Source organism: Aquarana catesbeiana, linkage group LG04 (assembly GCF_042186555.1).
Source record: "Aquarana catesbeiana isolate 2022-GZ linkage group LG04, ASM4218655v1, whole genome shotgun sequence".
Classification (NCBI taxonomy): domain Eukaryota; kingdom Metazoa; phylum Chordata; class Amphibia; order Anura; family Ranidae; genus Aquarana; species Aquarana catesbeiana.
In genome coordinates, this window is record NC_133327.1 from 186,539,600 (window position 1) to 186,560,569 (window position 20,970).

The following is a 20,970-nucleotide window of genomic DNA, read 5'->3' on the forward strand; positions in this document are numbered from 1 at the left end:
CTGTGCCGAATCGCAAAAAGTGCTCTGGTCTTTGGCTAGCCAAATGGTCCGGGGCTGAAGTGGTTAATGGCCGTCTTAGTCCGTAGGGTTCAATATTGAGTTGGTCTGCCCTTCGCTCTAATTCATCCCAAAGGTGTTCTATTGGGTTGAGGTCAGGACTTTGTGCAGGCCAGTCAAGTTCCTCCACCCCAAACTCGCTCATTCGTGTCTTTGTGGAACTTTGCTTTGTGCACTGGTACGCAGTAATGTTGGAACAGTAAGAGGCCATTCCCAAACTGTTCCCACAAGGTTGAGAGCATGAAATTGTCTTGGTGTGCTGACACCTTAAGAGTTCCCTTCACTGGAACTAAGGGGCCAAGCCCAACCCCTGAAAAACAGCCCCACACCATAATCCCCCCCCCCCCCACCAAATGATTTGGAGGGGTAGCCCAATACTTTTGGCAATATAGTGTGGATGAGCGAGTTTGGGGTGGAGGAACTTAACTGGCCTGCACAGAGTCCTGACCTCAATCCGATAGAACACCTTTGGGATGAATTAGAGCGGAGACTGCGGGCCAGGCCTTCTCATCCAACATCAGTGCCTGACCTCACAAATGCGCTTCTGGAAGAATGGTCAAACATTCCCATAGACACACTCCTAAACCTTGTGGACAGCCTTCCCAGAAGAGTTGAAGCTGTTATAGCTGCAAAGGGTGGGCCAAATCAATATTGAACCCTACGGACTAAGACAGGGGTGCCATTAAAGTTCAAGAGTGTGTAAAGGCAGGTGTCACAATACTTTTGACAATATAGTGTGTGTGTGGGGTGTGTGTGTGTATGTGTATATATATATATATATATATATATATATATACCTATTAGATTGTAAGCTCTTCTGAGCAGGGCCCTCTTAATCCTATTGTATTGTATTATATTATAACTGTATTGTCTCCCTTTTATATTGTAAAGCGCTGCGTAAACTGTTGGCGCTATATAAATCCTGAATAATAATAATAATAATAATATATATATATATATATATATATTTGAACACTGGTTGATTTTATTGCTGAGCTTCTGTTGTATCTTTTATCTTTTAGTGTTAGTAGGTCACACAGTCTTCAAACAAGTTGTAGTATTTTAATTGCTCATGTGCTGCGTTATATAGACTTGTGGAAATATTTGACTCAAAAGTGCATATTATGCATCTACAAGGTTTATGATGTATTTTATTGAATAGGTACATGACTCACAGTTCTCGAAATATAGTCACCATGATTACTGTCTTGTCTAACTGTATTTTACTTATGCAAACCCTCCCCTGGTGAAATTTATGGGATGCAAGCGACTTTTACCGTGTTTCTGCAATAGCTAAAGTAAGTTCTTTGACTATGAGTCAAAAAGCAGCACAGAAAAAAGGTAGGCATCCATATATATTACAAGAATAATCTTGTTTGATTTTGACTCATTGTCTACGTTATATTCTCTGTTGAGTCAGCAATCCCATTCTGTTTGCCATCTGGGGGTAAGATTTAAATTAAGTTATTAAACTTTTTTAGAAACTGTCTAAAAGTATTCAGAATAGTTACTGCAGTTTGTCCAAATGCCAATTCTTGGAACCACCAAAACTTTGAGACGGGGTTCAGACATACGTGTGACTGCGGGTTTGTGCCTGGGGTCCGGTGCGTGTCTGTTCACCGGTGCAGGTGCCATTCAGGTCCAAATTTTTGCTTGAATTCACATCTGAACCGGACCCAAACACCCACAGGACCCTTCTGCAATCTGCTCCGCGGCCACCCCGGACCTGTGTGAACTGGCTCCATTGAGAGCCGGTCACACTCTCCTGTCTTGCGATTGGATGTGGGTAAACCTGCATCCAATTCGCATATATGTGAACCTGGCCTTAGTCAGTTTTTAATTTTCTCACTGCAAGCATCATTATACACTTAAATGCATTTTTGTTCACACAAACGTCTGCATCTGTTAAATATGGCAATAATGTAAAAGTGGGGCTTCCTCTGCACCAAGAAGGGGGCACAGCCACATTACTATATTCAGCATCAAATACTGATAGATAACATTTGTCAAATACTGTACAGACATCATACATAAATATAGTGAATAGGAATATAAGAATTCAATATGATAGACGTGGTCAAGTCCTAATGCCACCTCGCACTTAGGATTCTTCTTTAGCATTGACTACTGTTTTATAAGGCACAGCAATGTTTTGGAAATGTTTGCACATATCAAATGGGGATCTTTTAAACAAAGGCATTTGTATTGCTTTTGGGCGTTTCTTTCCACTAAATAATATAACCCAGGGTTGTCCCAGCCATGTGACAAGATGGGTATTTTCAAAATGTGGTACCTTCTGGGAATGGTGGAACCTTCTGGGAGAGTACAGAAAGCTAAGAACTTCTGTCAGGCTTTATTATTGTATGTGTCCCTGTTGGGGAGGTTTCATTTTATTTCTGTCCCCGTAACACCGGGACAGGAGATGAAGGGTTGGTTCTCACTGCAACAAGAAGACACTGCTAGAAACAAAAAGCTGGCAAAGGTTCTAACCCTTCCTTATTCTGCTAAAGTATATTTTTGTTGTGTGTTCTGTCTCTAGGACAAAAAATGAGAAGGTTCCAACTCTTCCTCTCCACAAAGGAAAAAACAAATAGTTTTGGGCCAAGTACATTTCTTTGCTACTGGATACATTGTTGGAATTAGCCCTCATATTTCTTATCTTGGGGCTACAGAATGATTAGTGTCTATGTTGTCAAGAATAGGACAGGGAGTAGGTTTAAAGTATAACTAAAGGCAAAACTTTTTTTTTTCGTTTTGGATAGAGAGCGAAATTAGAATACCTGTCAGTATTTATTGCTGCTTGTGCCCCGGTTAAGGAGATTCCCCCTCTCTATTTGTCCTGTTTACCATTATCATTGAAAGTGAAAGTAAAAAAATCAAACATTTTGGGTTGTCCCCAGAAAATTAACAGAGGGGATATTTTCTATTGGGGACACTAGTTCTGGTGACCTGGGGGTCCTCAATAAATGCCCTTAATTTGCAGGGATTTCCTCTCACTTCCTGTTTGGCTATGGGACAGGAAGTGAAGAAAAATCTCTGCACTGGGACACAGATGGTGAAAACAAAATCTAACAAGGGTTATAACCCTCCCTTGCTGTATCCAAACTAAAAATAAAAGTTTTGCACATAGTTCTACTTTAAGTTGTTTAGTAAATAAAACTAGGCATAGCTGACGTGGCTCAATCCACAAAAATGCTGTGTGTTGTTAGCTCCCAACTGATATTATTGTGCATTTCTGGCACATCAACTGGTAGTTTTCTGTACTTGCAGGCTTTAATCATTTGTCTACCAAGGTACATTTATAAATGGCATGGTAGACAAGTGATTAAGTCAAGCTGCTTAGCTGTGAGCTTGACACTGTTTCTAATGCCGCGTACACACTAGCGGACTTTACGGCAGACTTTGTCCGGCGGACTTTTCGACGGACTTTCCAACGGACTTTCCGAATGAACAGACTTGCCTACACACTATCAACCAAAGTCCGACGGATTTGTACGTGATGCTGCCCTAGCATCGGTTTTTGGCCATCGGACTAGCATACAGATGAGCGGACTTTTCGACCGGACTCAAGTCCGTCTGAAAGATTTGAAACATGTTTCATTTCTAGGTTTGTCGAACTTTTGGGGAAAAAAAGTCCGCTGGGGCCCACACATAATCGAATTGTCCGACGGACTCCGGTCCACCGGACCAAGTATGCCGTAAAGTCTGGTCGTGCATACGTGGCATAAGAGCTAATGAAGGGCTTTCCAATAAAAGTGGCTCTAGAGCTGCCCATTCACTATTATGGGGCACTTAGCTTCCCCTGCCCTCCAGTGTACTTATTCCAGCACAATCTGTGCATTGGAGGGCAGGGGAGTCATCGGGGGTCTAACAGACCGCCAATGTCTCAGTAAAGAGTACTTGTCATCTGCCCATGCTATCATAGGGGGCTTGTTAGCCCCCTTGTGAGGGGGGCTTGTTAGCCCCCTTGTGATAGCAATAAGGATAAAAAATAAAAAAGAATTGTATAAAATCAATTTAGAAAAAAATTTAATTACACCTGCTACATACACATGCATGCCCTTACGGCGTAGGGCGTGCACGTGTATGAAAACATTTATTGCGGCACGCACACTGTAAACTGATAACCTGTAAAAGCATTTAAAGCGTCACTTATGGAGAATTTTGGGTATCGTTGTTTTTTTTGTGATTCCATGGGTGTGCGCAGTTTGAAGACTTGACATGTTTGGTATCTATTTATTCAATGCAACCCCGTCTTTTTATATTTTACCAAAAAAATTGAGATAATATTGTGTTTGTTGCACTAAAATTAATTTTAGAGAATTTGTTCCTAAAAATATGTTTGATTAATGCCTGTGCAAATATTGTGCAACATAAAAAATTGCAACTACCACCATTTTATTCCCAAAAAAGATCATACCCAAGAAGACTCGAGGCAGTAATTGCTGCCAAAGGTGCTTCATCAAAGTACGGCCTGATAAGTAAGTAAGGCCTGATTCACACCTATGCATTTTTAGTGCTTTTTGCATTCACAGATTTGCACTACAGAACGTGTTCCATAGGAAACCATGCTAAATGGACTGTAGTGCAAATGCAAATATGGGGTACTGAGTGAAGATTAACCACTTCTGGACCAGACCAGTTATACTGCGGCAGGTTGGCCTCCCTGTGCGAGCCGTCAAAGCTGTACGTCGGCTCTTTAAGACGTTTTAGCAGGCGTGTGCAACGCACGCCCGCAGTATGTCTTCAGAGCTGATGCATGTGCCCGGTGGGCGTGATGACCGCCGGGCACCCGCGATCGCTCGTGACAGAGCGAGAACCGGGATCTGTGTGTGTAAACACATAAATCCTGGTCCTCTCAGGGGAGTAGAGACAGATTGTGTGCTCCTACTAAGTAAGAACACAGATCAGTCTCCTCCACTAGTCAGTCCCACCCCCCCCAAAGTTGGAACACACCTAGGGAACACAGTTAACCCCTTGATCTCCCCCTAGTGTTAACACCTTCCCTGTCAATGACATTTATACAGTAATAAATGCTATTTTTAGCTCTGATCGCTGTATAAATGTCACTGGTCCCAAAAAAGTGTCAAAACTGTCTGATCTGTCCGTCGCCATGTCGCAGTCACAATAAAAATCACTGATTGCTGCCTTTACTAGTAGAAAAAATGAAAAATAATAAAAATGCCATAAATCTAACCCCTATTTTGTAGATGCTATAACTTTTGCGCAAACCAAAAAATATACGCTTATTGCGGGGTTTTTTGTACCAAAAATATGTAGAAGAATACATATTGGCTTAAACTGAGGAAAAAAATTGTTTTTTTTTTCAAAATTGTCACTCTTTTTTTGTTTATAGCGCAAATAATAAAAACCGCAGAGGTGATCAACTACCGCCAAAAGAAAGCTCTATTTGTGGGGAAAAAAGGACATCAATTTTGTTTGGGTACAACGTTGCACGACCGCGCAATTGTCAGTTAAAGCGACGCAGTGCCGTATCGCAAAAATGACCTGGTCAGGAAGGGGGTAAATTCTTCCGGGGCTGAAGTGGTTAATGAGAAAAAAAATGAATTTAAACAATTGTAGTATCAGGCTGCAACATAACAAAATTGAAAATATGAAGGCGGTCTGAATACTTTATTAATACACTATATGTCTCCCACATGTGTCTCTGATGTCAGCTAGACTACAGGTAATTTTAGAAGCTCAGTCACACTACTAATATGGCTAGTGACTAATCACTAAGAAGAGAGAACATAGGTTACTCATCTAGCATGTAATCAGGGGCGGACTGACCATTGAGCGACTCGGGCACTGCCCGAGGGCCCTGGGCCACTAGGGGGCCCAATCAGGGTTGCCAGGCTCAGTAAAACCAGGGGCAGTATGTATAAATCTGTGGTTTTTTTTTACATCTGTCTGTGTATACTGTATGTACATGTATGTGTATACTGTGTGATTGTATACTGTGTGGCCCCATAATCTCTGATTGCCTGGGGGGCCCCATAATCTCCTATTGCCCGGGGGCCCCATGAATTATCAGTCCGCCCCTGCATGTAATAGTAATCAATTGCATTCAACTCCAGAATGCAATGCGCTACAGTGTGCTGCTTAGCATAGGTTATTTGTTTAGTGAGCATTTACTACTCCTAGCAATTAATTGCTAGCATTTATAGTAATTTTACTGAGCTACTAACTCTTTAGCTCTCAAGTCTAATGAGGTTACTGCCAGCAAGGGCTTAAAACTCTCAGAAGCAAAAGATTTAAATTGCATTTGTAGCGTTAGGGCCCATTCACATTGTTTCATTGTGGTGATGTGTGTTGTTGCAATGCATGTACCATTGTATGTTGAAGTGCCACCTATTTTGAATGGCATGTAAATGTGATAATACAGCCCCCACACACCTGAATTTTAGTTGCTACAACTGACCAGTGAAACTCTAATCTAGCATGGATTTTACATGCTTACATATTTCACAGATGTCCACAATTACGGGTTTAGTGTAGACAAAGTATGTTCCTCCTGCCTGATAGTGGTACCTGGCATGCATTAAAAGAGAGATTGTGTACCAATCGATTTTGGCCCTTGTGGTATATTTCAGAATTATTTAATATCTTAAATACTGATCGTAGAGATAATGTATTGGTTTTATTTAATTACACACTGCAAACCACAGACGTGTGCCATCACCTACATTAGACCAGTTATAAACCATTCACTGCCTAAACCTAAAGCTGGCTATCGTTGGTTGCTTGTAATGTTACATACCGTATATTAAAACATAATATATATTAAGAATATATTATATGTTATATACCAGAAAAAAAAAAATGAAAGCAATAAATGATACATTTATAAAGTTACAGCAAGCTAGGACATTTCTTAACTTTATGATATAGTATTACTACTTCCTTACCCAACAAAACTGTTAAAGTACAGAATTGTATGTTATAAATTTTGTACGTCTGCAGAATTGTGCAAGCTGTGTAAAAATATGCAAAACATAGAAACTGATAGTTTTCAGCCTGTACTAGATTAATAAATCACCCCTTTGCATTGATATTACTGAGACAAGGAGGAAAGAGTTTACTGTTTATTGATAGAAATTAGTTACTTCTTACAAAAAGACTGTGTTCACAGCTAGTTGTTTCCCAGTGGTAGAACACAGTCAAATACTGCAAGGAATCTGCATCAAACATAGAAGATTGATTCACTAATGTCAAATAGTCTGTGCACTTTGCCAGGGCATTTGCTCCAGAACTTAGTAGATGAGGGGAAGCTCTGCTGTCTTCCATCATTCAATCATATGTAAGCAAAAATGCTGTTTAAAAAAAAAAAATCCCTGAATGTGGTTGGGTATTCTTTGCAAAGTGAAGCTTCACCTCATTTACTAAGCTCTGGAGCAGATGCCCTTGCAGAGTGCGACTTCACCTGCAAAGTGCAAAGTCTTTTTGCCTTTAGTAAATCAAACCCATAGACATGTTATACAAATTTATCAAGCCTGCTCTCTGTGCACACAATGGTGTTGATTTACTAAAATTGGAAAGTGCAACATCCGATGCAGCTGAGCATGGTAGCCAATAAGCTTTTAAGTTTTGACAAAAATCCAGGAAGCTGATTGGTTTCTATGCAGAGCTGCATCAGATTTTGTACTCTCCAGATTTATTAAATCAACCTCCGTAAGTTATAGAAATGTAGCCTGCATGAATTTTACTGCATCGACAAATTTTGCAGCCTACAGAAATGTATTAATTTTAGGCAAATTCATTAAAATGTATGCAGGGAAACACCACAAAACGCACATGAAAACACATTAAAAACATGTCAACACATGAAAATGTGTGCCATTATGGGCAACAAAAACACATCAATTCTGCAGCCTAATAAGTTAACATTTTGTAACTGTTATGACTTCTTTGGTCTTACATATGTGTTGATTAAGTGTATAGAGAGTTACCTTTTGTCTTGGTTGATAGTTAGCTCTTTGGTCTTGTACAATGTAAGAAAGATGCAAGACACATCATGAGAACTGCATTCTGTAATGAGCGCTGCTGCCCTGTGGACTGTATAGAACGAGGATGTGGACAGGCTGTGAAAAAATTTACTTTGAGACAAGAGGAACTGAGATAAAAACTTCTGAATCACTAGAAAACCACATATGCTTGTTAGTCAGTACTAGGGAGCCTGCTCACACCTGTTTGCATATCGGTATTCATGTTTGTGTGCATATTAAGAAGGCTTACAACTTCTGTCTGGCTATGTCACAGAATTTAGGAAATTTTTCTATGAAGTTTTAAATGCTGTATGGGTTAAGGATAATTTCCCCTCACTTCCTGTTTTATCTGATATCCATCAACTGGACAGGAAAATCTTTGTAACTGGAACCAGACAGCAATGAAATCCCAATAGACCTTCTAAACCTTCCCACTCTAAAAGTAAATGACATTAGTCATTAGTGTTACATCAAACCACTTGTTGCACACTTTACTGTCACTTCTGCTTAGTACCCCTAAAAGGTACTCAGTCACTTCCTCCCACCCATTTGCCATAAAGATGCGTTACAAGGTGGTCCATAGCTGGGTAGCCGCATACACCTTTCGTACATGCTTAACCTATGTTCTGCACCCTACTTCGTGAGGACCCCACAGTGGAATACCCACACCCATAGCTATGGTCAGGGGCGGACTGATAATTCATGGGGCCCCCGGGCAATAGGAGATTATGGGGCCCCCAGGCAATCAGAGATTATGGGGCCACACAGTATACACACACACAGTATACAATCACACAGTATACACATACAGATGTAAAAAAAATTTTATACATAGTGTCCCTGGTTTTACTGAGGCTGGCAACCCTGATGGGGCCCCCTAGTGGCCCAGGGCCCTCGGCAGTGCCCGAGTGGCTCAATGGTCAGTCCGCCCCTGGCTATGGTGGAAACCAGGAAATGGAGCTATGGCTAAACCCCAGGCAAACATTAGCTTTTCTAAAGGCCCGCACAACATTAAACCTCTGAGTGATAATGCTTCCCTTGCACCAGAGCAGGAACTGATATAAACACCAGTCTTTACATTTGATTCTAGCTCTATCTCAGGCATGCAGCAAGCAGCCTACCTGACAAAAGCTACATTTTCTCCATATATGTCATAATTCCTCAGACAACTAAAGGCCATCTTTGGCCATTGCTGCAAAATGGTACAAAATGCAGCACCCAGGGGCGTTTCTAGGTGGCAAAAAGACCAGGGGCTTCAGCCTGAAGTCCAAGGCCAGCATGGGGGGGGGGGCTGCGGCGCTGCGTTTTTTTGGCTGGGCGGTGGGGTTGTGTAGCAGGGGGTAAGCTCACTTGCTGGTTGCTGCCTGGCTTATCGGTGTCCATCAATGCTGACCACTAAACTCATCTACCTGACATACACTGACCTACCTACCTGACACGCACTCACCTACCTGCCTGACATACATACATTGACCTACCTACCTGACATACATACACTGACCTACCTACCTGACATACACGACATACATACACTGACCTACCTACCTGACATACACTGGCCTACCTACCTGACATACACTGACCTACCTATCTGACATACACTGACCTACCTATCTGACATACACTGACCTACCTTTCTGACATACACTGACCTACCTATCTGACATATACTGACCTGCATACACTGTCGGTAGTGACACACACTGACCTACCTGACCAGGAGACTTCATGTGTCCTGCAGCAGCAGCTCAGCCATGGTGTGTGGTGCGCACCCATCTTCACAGCAAGCAGCCGGAGGAGAGGAGGAGAGCCGAGCGGGGGTCTCACACAGCGGCTGAATTGTAATTCCCTCCTTCTGGAGCCGGCATCGCCTATGATGGACCAGTGGGACGTCCATCAGCGGTCCAGAAGGCGGGACCTGCTATGTGACTCGGCCGCACTCGGTGGCGCTTGGGATAGGATTGGTCCCCGCTCGGCGGCGCTCGGGGCTATAAATAGAACGGTGTCCACTTGTGACTCTGGGGTTTTCGGGACCCACTCGGGACTTCAGCCACGGTGAGCCCCCCCCCTGCCGCCACTGGCAGCACCTCTTCTCCAGCTTCTCTGTCTTTACCTTTGTTGGATCCTGATAGGCCTGCCCTGAACGCGGCAGGCACAGAAGGAAATGAGGATATTGAAGCAGTATTCGAGAAGGCTACAGAAGATTTTTCTCCAACACACCTAAGGTCGGAGATTGATGCAATATACTTGCTAATGTGGATAAGCTCACTTCTGCCATGTGCAAAAGCCTCGGCATTGTAGTTCTTGATTCTACTCTTCTAATCTCACCAGGCCCCTTTGGGCACAAATAGACTTGCAAAAAGTGTTAAGACATTCCCTGTTCATGAACAAAAAGAATGGTAATCTGTGATGATTGGATCACTCCAGAAAAGATTTTCCCTCTTTCAAAAATCTTTCCTGAACTCTATTCAGTGAAAAAAGAGTTCACTAAAAAGGTGGTCTGTTCCTGTAGTCAATCCTGCAGTCTTAAGCCCCGTACACATGATCGGACTTTCCGTTAACAAAACCGTGGAATTTTGTCCGAAGGGTGTTGGCTCAAACTTTTTCATACACACGGTCACACAATACACTTGTCTTTCATACACACGGTCACACAAATGTTGGCCAACAATTACGAACATAGTGACGTACTAGACGTAATTCGTGGTTTTTCAGCTCTTTAGCGCCACCCTTTGGGCTCCTTCTGCTAATTTCGTGTTAGTAGAAGTTTGGTGAGTGTTGATTCGTGCTTTTCATTTCGTGCTTTTTAGTTTGTTTCTGAACGGCCGTTCGTCAACCAGACATGTTGCGGAATCAGAGGAGATAACGTATTACTTATTATTGGCCTTGGAGTTAATGCTTTGACATTATTTTTTTGGTTGAATAATGATTTGATTTGGTAAATTTTCTATATTTTTGGATGCATAGAAAGAACTTTTTGGCTATTTTCTATTGGCAAATAGCATGTCTAATTTTTTTTTAATGCACAATAAAAAATTGTGGAGAATAATACTTGGCTATGTGTTTTACTTCAAATGACAGTTTGGGAGTAGGTAGTTACATTTTAAAAAATACAATGTAAAATTGACAAGGGACACCAACATAGTTGTATCTTTGTTCTTAAAAACTACGGGATAATGGTGTTGTGGTAACTTGCACAAAAAAAAAACATAATAATATTATTCTTGATATCACTAGAAAAAAAAAAGCCTTTGAAAATTTCTTTGCAAAAGCCCCAGCTTTTTCACTAGCAAAGCAGCTTCAATATTATCCCATTAAATAAGAAGAAAATTGTGCGCTGCATTTGGAGATTTCATAATTTGCCATGTCACTAATGCTAATTCTCTATTACGCACGCTAGTTTACAAGACCGACCTCTTTTGCTTCCGAGCATGCGTGTTTGTACTTTGGACTTTTGTCCGACGGACTTGTGTACACACGATCGGAAAGTCCGACAACAAACATTTGTTGGCGGAAAATTTGAGAACATGCTAGTCAACATTTGTTGGCGGAAAGTCCGACAACAAATGTCCGATGGAGCGCACACACGGTCGGACTTACTGCCAACAAGCTCACATCCAACATTTCCCGTCAGAAAATCCGATCGTGTGTACGCGGCATAAGTCTTCAGTATGTCAGACTGCAGCTAACTGGACTAGGGCTACTGAGCATGCGTGTTTGTACTTTGGACTTTTGTCCGACGGACTTGTGTACACACGATCAGAAAGTCCGACAACAAACATTTGTTGCCGGAAAATTTGAGAACATGCTAGCCAACATTTGGTGGCGGAAAGTCCGACAACAAATGTCCGATGGAGCACACACAGGGTCGAACTTACCGCCAACAAGCTCACATCCAACATTTCCGGAAAATCCGATCGTGTGTACGAGGTATAAGTCTTCAGTATGTCAAACTGCAGCTAACTGGACTAGGGCAATGAATAAGCAAGAGGATCCTGTATTCCAGGACCTTGCTTTAATTGAGCAATAATAGCAATTACCTTCTGCTCTTCTGTTTTATCTTGATGTCCTAGATACATGTCATGAGACAAAATACCAGAATGGCTCTAATCTCTATTCACGTTCACAGAAACTTGTGGCCTAAAGCCTGGACAGCTGAAGCTGCTGCAAAAAGCACCTAAAATATATGCCATTTCAAGGCAGCCATCTTTATGGGGAGGCACTTGACCAATTCATCAAAGATGTCACTGGAGGGAATGTCACTTAGAAAGATTCCAAACCCCCCTCCTCAGGAGCCTCTACTTGCTCAAAATGCAGACCACCTAACCCAGCCTTCAACTTCAAAACCTAACTTCAGCCCTTCCTTTTGGTGCAAGACTTTTCTCATAAAGCCCTGTTCCTAATGAGGGGATGCCCTACCTCTTATGCCGCGTACACACGGTCGGACTTTCCGGCATACTTGGTCCGGTGGACCAGAGTCCACCGTACAATCCGACCGTGTGTAGGCTCCGGCGGACTTTTTTTTCCAAAAAGTCCGCCGTACCTAGATTTAAAGCATGCTTTAAATCTTAGTCCGCCGGTCTCAGTTTCTGCCGGAAGGCCCGTTCGTCTGCATGCGTCTGTATGCTGGTCCGACGGACCAGATACGAAGCAAGGGCAGAGTACTGCATCTCGCGCTCGCTGCAATAAGAAAAACAAATTTTCCTATTGCGGTGAGTGCGGGGCATCCCAGGCCCTTAGGTCTGGCATGGGTATTAAGGGGAACCCCCTACGCCGAAAAATCGGCATGGGGTCCCCCCCAAAATCCATACCAGACCCCGATCCAAACACAAGCGAGCGCTCCCCCTCTCCTGAACCGTACCAGGCCGCATGCCCTCAACATGGGGGGGTGGGTGCCTTGGGGGAAGGGGAGCGCCCTGCGGGGCCCCCCCACCCCAAAGCACCTTGTCCCCATGTTGATGAGGACAAGGGCCTCTTCCCGACAACCCTGGCCGTTGGTTGACAGGGTCTGCGGGCGGGGGGCTTATCGGAATCCGGGAGCCCCCTATAATAAGAGGGTCCCCAGATCCCGGCCCCCCACCCTATGTGAATGAGTATGGGATACATGGTACCCCTACCCATTCACCTAGGGAAAAAGTGTCAATAATAAAACACACTACACAGGTTTTTGAAGTAATTTATTAGACAGCTCCGGGGGGTCTTCTTCCGGCTTCGGGGGTCCCTCCGGTTCCTCCTCTCCCGGTGTCCGGTTGGTTCTTCTCCGCTCTCTCTGTCTTCTCCCGGTGTTCCAGTTCTTCAGCCGGCTCCTCCGCTGTCTTCATGCCGCTCTCTTGCCAGCGGAGGTCCGGACTTCTGGGCTTCTGGTCTTCTTCTCTTCTTCCCATGTTGACACGACGCTCTCTCCGTCTGGAATGGTATCTGAGAGCTCCGATGTGACTTATATAGGCGGAGACCCCGCCCCCTTATGCCGTCACAGTCCCTGGGCATGCTGGGACTGTGATGGCATAAGGGGCGTGGTCACTGGGTGATGACCACGCCCCCTTATGCCGTCACAGTCCCAGCATGCCCAGGGACTGTGACGGCATAAGGGGGCGGGGTCTCCGCCTATATAAGTCACATCAGAGCTCTTAGAGACCATTCCAGATGGAGAGAGCGTCGTGTCAACATGGGAAGAAGAGAAGAAGACCAGAAGCCCAGAAGTCCGGACCTCCGCTGGCAAGAGAGCAGCATGAAGACAGCGGAGGAGCCGGCCAAAGAACTGGAACACCGGGAGAAGACAAAGAGAGCGGAGAAGAACCAACCGGACGCCGGGAGAAGAGGAACCGGAGGGACCCCCGAAGCCGGAAGAAGAACCCCCCCCGGAGCTGTCTAATAGATTACTTCAAAAACCTGTGTAGTGTGTTTTATTATTGACACTTTTTCCCTAGGTGAATGGGTAGGGGTACCATGTACCCCATACTCATTCACATAGGGTGGGGGGCCGGGATTTGGGGGCCCTCTTATTATAGGGGGCTCCCGGATTCCGATAAGCCCCCCGCCCGCAGACCCCGACAACCAACGGCCAGGGTTGTCGGGAAGAGGCCCTTGTCCTCATCAACATGGGGACAAGGTGCTTTAGGGTGGGGGGGCCCGCAGGGCGCCCCCCCTCCCCCAAAGCTCCCACCCCCCATGTTGAGGGCATGCGGCCTGGTACGGTTCAGGAGGGGGGGCGCTCGCTCGTCCGCACCCCCTTTCCTGACCGGCCGGGCTGCGTGCTCAGATCGGGGTCTGGTATGGATTTTGGGGGACCCCACGCCGATTTTTCGGCGTAGGGGGTTCCCCTTAAAATCCATGCCAGACCTAAGGGCCTGGGATGCCCCACGACGGGGCTTGCAAGGTGTCAATCTTGCCGATAAAAGCGGCGAGATTGACTTCCTTTTCTAGTCCCGTCGTACCCGAGTCACGTTCAAAATGAACGGACTTGTCCGTGTGTGGGCAAGTCCGTTCATTCTGAAAGTCCGCCGAAAGTCCGTCGGAAAGACGGGCAGACCTAGCCTGCCGGAAAGACTGGTCGTGTGTAGGCAAATCCGTCCGTCCAGAAAGTGCGGCGGCTACCGCCGGACAGTCCGGCGGAAAGAACGTCGGACCAAGTATGCCAGAAAGTCCGCAGAAAGTCTATTACAGTTTGCCTCTCCCTGGGTCACTGACATCCCAGACCCGTGGGTTCAATCAGTGGTTTCAAAGGGGTACACAATACTCTACCCACTCACTGCTTTAATCTCTCATATCAACCAAGAGCTGCCCTGAACTATTTCTTGCCTCAGAGGTAGTTGTACCAGTACCTACAGGAGACCGGTTCGAAAGCTTCTGCCCGAACCTGTTCATGGTACCAAAGCCCAACAGGGGTTTTCTTCCTATTCTGGACTTAAAATTCCTCAACAAATACCTTCAAAATCCAAAATTTTACATGAAATCTGCAAGATCAGTAACCACCTCCTTCAAACGGGGAATACCTCACATTTGTAGACATCCAAGCTGCCTATCTGCATAGTCATTTTTATTCACCTCATCAGCCCTTTCTACACTTTGCAGTGACAGACAACAATTTCCAGTTTGCCACACTGCCCTTTACCCTTTTCTCCACGCCCAGAGTATTCACAATAGTCTTAAGTCTTCTTGCCATTCCCAGAACCTAGGGCATACATCACCCAGGTTATCTAAATCAGTGGTTCTCAACCCTGTCCTCAAGTACCCCCAACAGGCCATGTTTTGGGAGTTTCTGTTAGATAATATAGCTGTCTAAAATACCAAGCCATTGATTCTGGATTAAATCATCTGTGCAAGATAAAGGAAAACCTGCAAACATGGCCTGTTGGGGGTACTTGAGAATAGGGTTAAGAACCACTGATCTAAATGACCTTCTCTTGATGGACTCCTCTCCCTTACATTGGTCTGATTCAGGGCATTCAGTGCACACAATCGCTGCATCTGTTAGTAGAGTAAAAAGTTATTTTGGCCAGCTTGACTTGAAATGCTCACTTAGTCCAGTAAATAATCCCCAAAATGTTTGGATAGGATTCACCCTAGTTACTGATAACATTCACTCCATTATTAAAGCAGCTGATGAGCAAATCTTGTAAAACTGAATGTTGCTTTGGGTAAATCGTGTTAAATAACGGGAGTCCTACACCCTCTCCATGGGACACAGGAGCAGCTTCTTAGGCCCTTCAGGAGGACCTTCACTACAGAGTCTGCTACCAAAGTGAAAGCATATGCTAGCTCTCCCATTCTGGATGCTATCTTGTCCTCTGGATGCTATTCTCCTCTGGTTGATACCCACCTGGAGGCCTTGGAGATGGTGGTATCACACCCACTCCACACTGTCAGAGTAATCCATCTGACCCACTGTTTTGCCAATACTTTACAGGCTGTTTTATAGGCTTGTAAGGCTGTCATCTAGTAGAATATGGACAAAAATCAAGGGCTGCTTTCTTCACCCAGCAATGAGCATATCTCCTTTGAAAATGAAAACCACAGTGATACATACTGTAGAGTGAATATGTATTGATTTCAAATGAAAAAAAAGGTTGGGCAAATTACACATCTTAACTTTATTTACATAGCTAGGTCAACATATATTTTTGCAAAGTGAACAGTCTAAATTCCTTTAATTAACCTCCCTAGTGGTAATCCCGAGTGTGGCTCGGGGTTAATTTTCAGTACCAAAAGCAGTAACCCCAAGCCACACTCGGGATTACACCTCAGTATCCAGGTACAGGTACTTACCTTGTTCCTGGGATGCTGCGATGTCCTCCGGCTGGATCCTCTGCCCGATGTACCACTGTTTCGGGCTCTGTTCCCTGCGAGCGTCGCAAAGCATGAAGTAGATATTTGCCAGCACATCATGGATCGACACAAAGTAGCATCCAAACAGATAGTTCATTGCATGATCACAACACAAGGAGAATGTAACGTTTTGGAGTCACGGAGGACCCTTTCGTCAGGCATGTGGGCGGAGCCCAGCGGCAAATTAAAAAAAAGTGCAAAAAACATAACACACACAATACATTGTAATCTGTAATCTAATGAAGACATTACTGTATCAAATCATTTCACCTCAGTTTTGTCCCTAGTGCTTTGTCCAGTGCCCTGCCTGCACTTTTACCATTCTTTCTGTCATTCTTTCTGCCTGGAAACTTGAGAATGTCCATGACATCCAAAAAGCGTCCCTCTACGTCAAAAGTGGTTTTAGCGGATTTTTTTATAATAATTTATAGTTATTTATTATATTATAATTTATGATTTCGTGTTTCAAACTTTATCATACCCGAGATGTCTACTAGACTCTTGTTTGGACAGATTTAAGTGTGTTATTACTAAGAAATACAGGCCTACAAAATAAACAAATTTCCATGCAAAACAATGTACCACTTTGACATTCAAAAATCAGACATAATCATACCGCCAGGGAGGTTAATTGACCCCACCATGAGAAAGGAACCAGGCAACTAACATTTTCGGAAAGAGGTCAGCAGTGGCAACCTATTTGTATTTTCACTTGGTAAAGTGTGCACAATCATGTGCAAGGTAAAAAAAATGATTTTTTTCTAGCCCCTGATTGAGTTTTTTGTAAGTGGCGGTTCACACAGGGGCGGCACGACTTGCAGGTCGCCTCACCGAGGCGACCTGCACACGACTTCAGCGGCGACTTGCAAAACGACTTCTGTATAGAAGTCAATGCAAGTCGCCTGAAGTCGCCCCATAAATACTACAGGAACCTTTTTCTAAGTCGGAGCGACTTGCGTCGCTCCTATTAGAACGGTTCCGTAGTACAGAACGGGAGGCGACTTGTCAGGCGGCTAAGTCACCTGACAAGTCGCCCCTGTGTGAACCGGCACTAAGGGGAACCTTATTTACTAACATTCACTTTGCAAAGTAAACAGTCTGTAGTTCTAAATTAACCCCAATGCCTCTAATTAAAATCTCCAATGGAGCCATATGACATAAAGGTATAAGAGGAGGTTGAGTCACTAATCTGACTCTCTCACTTGTGTAAATTGAGCAAATTTCAAAAAAGAAACATATTTTTAAAATACTATCTTTTTTAACCAATTACGGACCGTCCACCGTCGTTATACGTTGGTACTTTGAAGAGGAGTATCGTTGTTATGGCAGTAGCTAGCTGCCATAACCCTGGTATCCTCTTCTTCAGCGGGAGGTCCTCTTTCAGATAAAAGTGGTCTCTGCGGTAGATACGCCGAAAGATCACTTTTATCAGCGGCGGGAGAGGGCCCCCTCCCGCTGCGCTTTGGTGCCCTCCACTGCTTACCGGAGCCGTCGGTAGCGGCGGAGGCAATCGTGTCCTGTCTCCTATGTGGTATGAAGATAAGTGGGGGGAAGATGGCCCCCACCCATCTCCATACCATTGCAGGGCAGAAGTGACGTCAAAACGTCACTTCCGCCCATAGCTCTTAAAGAGACATTTTTTTTTCTTCAAATGACATAAAAATTAATATTATTTTTTTTTTATTGCACTTTAGTGTAAATATGAGATCTGAGGTCTTTTTGACCCCAGATCTCATATTTAAGAGGTCCTGTCATGCTTTTTTTCTATTACAAGGGATATTTACTTGTAATAGGAATAAAAGTGACACAATTTTTTTTTTTTTTTTTAAAGAACAGTGTAAAAATAAAAACTAACAGGTAAAATAAATAAGAAAAAAAAATGTAAACGCGCTCTGTCCCGCCAAGTTTTCGTGCAGAAGCGAACGCATACGTGAGCAGCTCCCGCTTATGAAAACGGTGTTCAAACCACACTGCATCGCTGTATCGCTGCGATCGTTAGAGCAAGAGCAATAATTCTAGCACTAGACCTCCTCTGTAACTCTAAACATGCAACCTATAGAATTTTTTAAACGTCGCCTATGGAGATTTTTAAGGGTAAAAGTTTGTCGCCATTCCACGAGCAGGCGCAATTTTGAAGCATTACATGTTGAGTATCAATTTACTCAGCGTAACATTATCTTTCACAATATAAAAATATATAAAAATTGGGCTAACTTTATTGTTGTCTTATTTTTTAATTCAAAAAAGTGTATTTTTTCCAAAACAAATGCGCTTCTAAGACTGCTGCGCAAATACGGTGTGACAAAAAGTATTGCAACAACCGCCATTTAATTCTCTAGGGTGTTAGGAAAAAAATATATAATGTTTGGGGGTTTTATAGCAAAAAAAAAAACTGTTTTTAACTTGTAAACACCAAATCTCAGAAAGAGGCTCAGTCCTTAAGTGGTTAATCCTGAACACAAAACCACTATACATTCACAGTCCTTAGGGGATGCATGAGCACTACAACAAATATTATTCCTAGTAGTAAAAACATAGCTAATATTTCTACGTATTCCCCAGACATGCAATGTATAGGAGTCTTCATAGGCTGATTTTAGCGACCTGTGTGGTTCAGTGGAAAGTTTCATTTCCTTGTCTCACACAAGTCCTTTACCCTTCAGTACTACTGTGGAAACATTGGCTAATAAAAAACAGATGTAGTTACTGTAATTGTTACATGTAATTAAGGCAAAACCTTTTTTGTTTTTTTTAGTTTTGGATAGAGTCTAAAGCTTTTAGAACTCCTGTCGTGTTTTTTTTTTTTTTTGCTGTTTGTGCCGCCATGAAGGATATTTCCCCCTCTCTATTTGTCCTGTTTACCATTATCATTGAAAGTGCAAGTAAATGAAAATCCCATATTTTGGGTTGTTCCCAGAAAAGTAATACAGGGAAAATCTCCCAATGGAGACATTAGTTCTGGTGATCTGGGGGTCCCCATGGGATTCCTGTAGTTCTCAGGGATTTGCTCTCACTTTCTGTTTGGTAATGGGACAGGAAGTGAAGGGAAATCTCTGTAAGGGGATACAGATGGCGATCCTTTAATCCATCCAAAATGGAAAAAAAAGTGTCTATTTATAGTTTAATGCCCATTTCATCACAGCTGTTTTTTTCTTTTGCAAATATTTGTGATGAATCTAGCATAACTTAATGGATTTGGGGATTTTTTTTTTTTTTTACAGCGAATCAGCATTGGGCAATTGTATATAGCAATCATCTCTAGGGAGAGGCAGGATTGTTTAGGTCCGCCTATCTGTTCCTTTCTGGGTCTTGCACACAGTGGGTATTACTGCCCACTGAGCGCAACCCATTCAAGTGGATGGGGCCTCATAACTGCATTGTAACCATGCACTTTGCATGTGGTTGTGATGTGGTAGTCCACCATTTAGGGGGTTAAAACTGGTTAATGCCCTCTGAAGAGTGATCCACATTAAGAACACCCCAAATGTGAATGAACTCATTATTTTTTATTTTACATTTTTGTTATACATTACAAAAATAAATAGATAAATAAATAACTGTCACTAGAACAATGCAGTGTCACTATAGTGACATTGTACTGCTCTGATCAATGATCAGAGACACCGTATGCTGCAATGGCATTCAGCTAACCAGTGTAGTAGAATGTCACCTTAGCGACACTGCACTGCTCTAATGACTCTGATCAGTGGTAGATCGCTGCTTTTTTCTTTTCACTTTTTCAGTGTGTAGTACAGTGCCCAGCACTGTACTACACATTGTCTTTCCTCCCACAGTCTAATCACTGTGAGAGGAGAGACTTGATAGGCTGCAGCGCTGCAGATTTCAAGGGGTCCTTTGTGACACCCTTTAGCAAGAAGATTCCTTTTTAAGCTCAGATCACTTCAGTTTCATACTCCAGCTTCAATTTAGTTCTCTGGTTCATCAGCGCATGGCTCATGATGAGGCCAGATCTAGACAGTAGGGATGAGCCGAATACCCCCCGGTTCGGTTTGCCGCAGAACATGCGAACAGGCAAAAAATTTGGCAGAACACACGAACACCAGTGCTAATTTTAAAGGCTTATATGCAAGTTATTGTCATAACAAGTGTTTGGGGACCCGGGTCCTGCCCCAGGGGATATGTATCAATGCAATTTTTTATTTTTTTTTTAAACCGACGTTTTTTTCAGGAGCAGTGATTTTTTTAATGCTTAAAGTGAAACAATAAAAATGAAATATTCCTTTAAATATCATAACTGGGGGGTGTCTATAGTATTCCTGTAAAGTGGCGCATTTTTCCCATGTTTAGAATAGTACCACAGCAAAATGACATTTCTAGAGGAAAAATTGTCATTTAAAACTACTTGCGGCTGTAATGAATTGTCGGGTCTCGGCAATATAGAAAAAACTCATTAAAAAAAAACAGCATGGGGTCCCCCCTAGTCCATTACCAGGCCCTTTAGGTCTGATATGGAAATTAAGGGGAACCCTGCAACAAATTTAAATTAAAATGGCGTGGGGTCCCCCCAAAATCCATACTAGACCCTTCAGGTCTGGTATGGATTTTAAGGGGAACCCTGTGCCAGAATTAAAAAAAATGG

At 43.4% G+C, this 20,970-nt stretch overlaps 2 protein-coding genes across 9 annotated transcripts in view; one reads left to right on the forward strand and one right to left on the reverse strand.

Moving 5' to 3' along the window:
* Window positions 1–8,144, reverse strand: part of GPR171 (G protein-coupled receptor 171) — a 31,428-nt gene extending 23,284 nt beyond the window's left edge. For all 4 annotated transcript variants that reach the window (XM_073626011.1, XM_073626008.1, XM_073626010.1 and 1 more), the window contains exon 1: window positions 8,010–8,144. The gene's annotated coding sequence lies outside the window, so the exon portion shown is untranslated. The remainder of the gene's footprint in view (window positions 1–8,009) is intronic.
* MED12L (mediator complex subunit 12L) overlaps window positions 1–20,970 on the forward strand; it is a 777,103-nt gene that overhangs the window by 219,457 nt on the left and 536,676 nt on the right. The window lies entirely within an intron of this gene.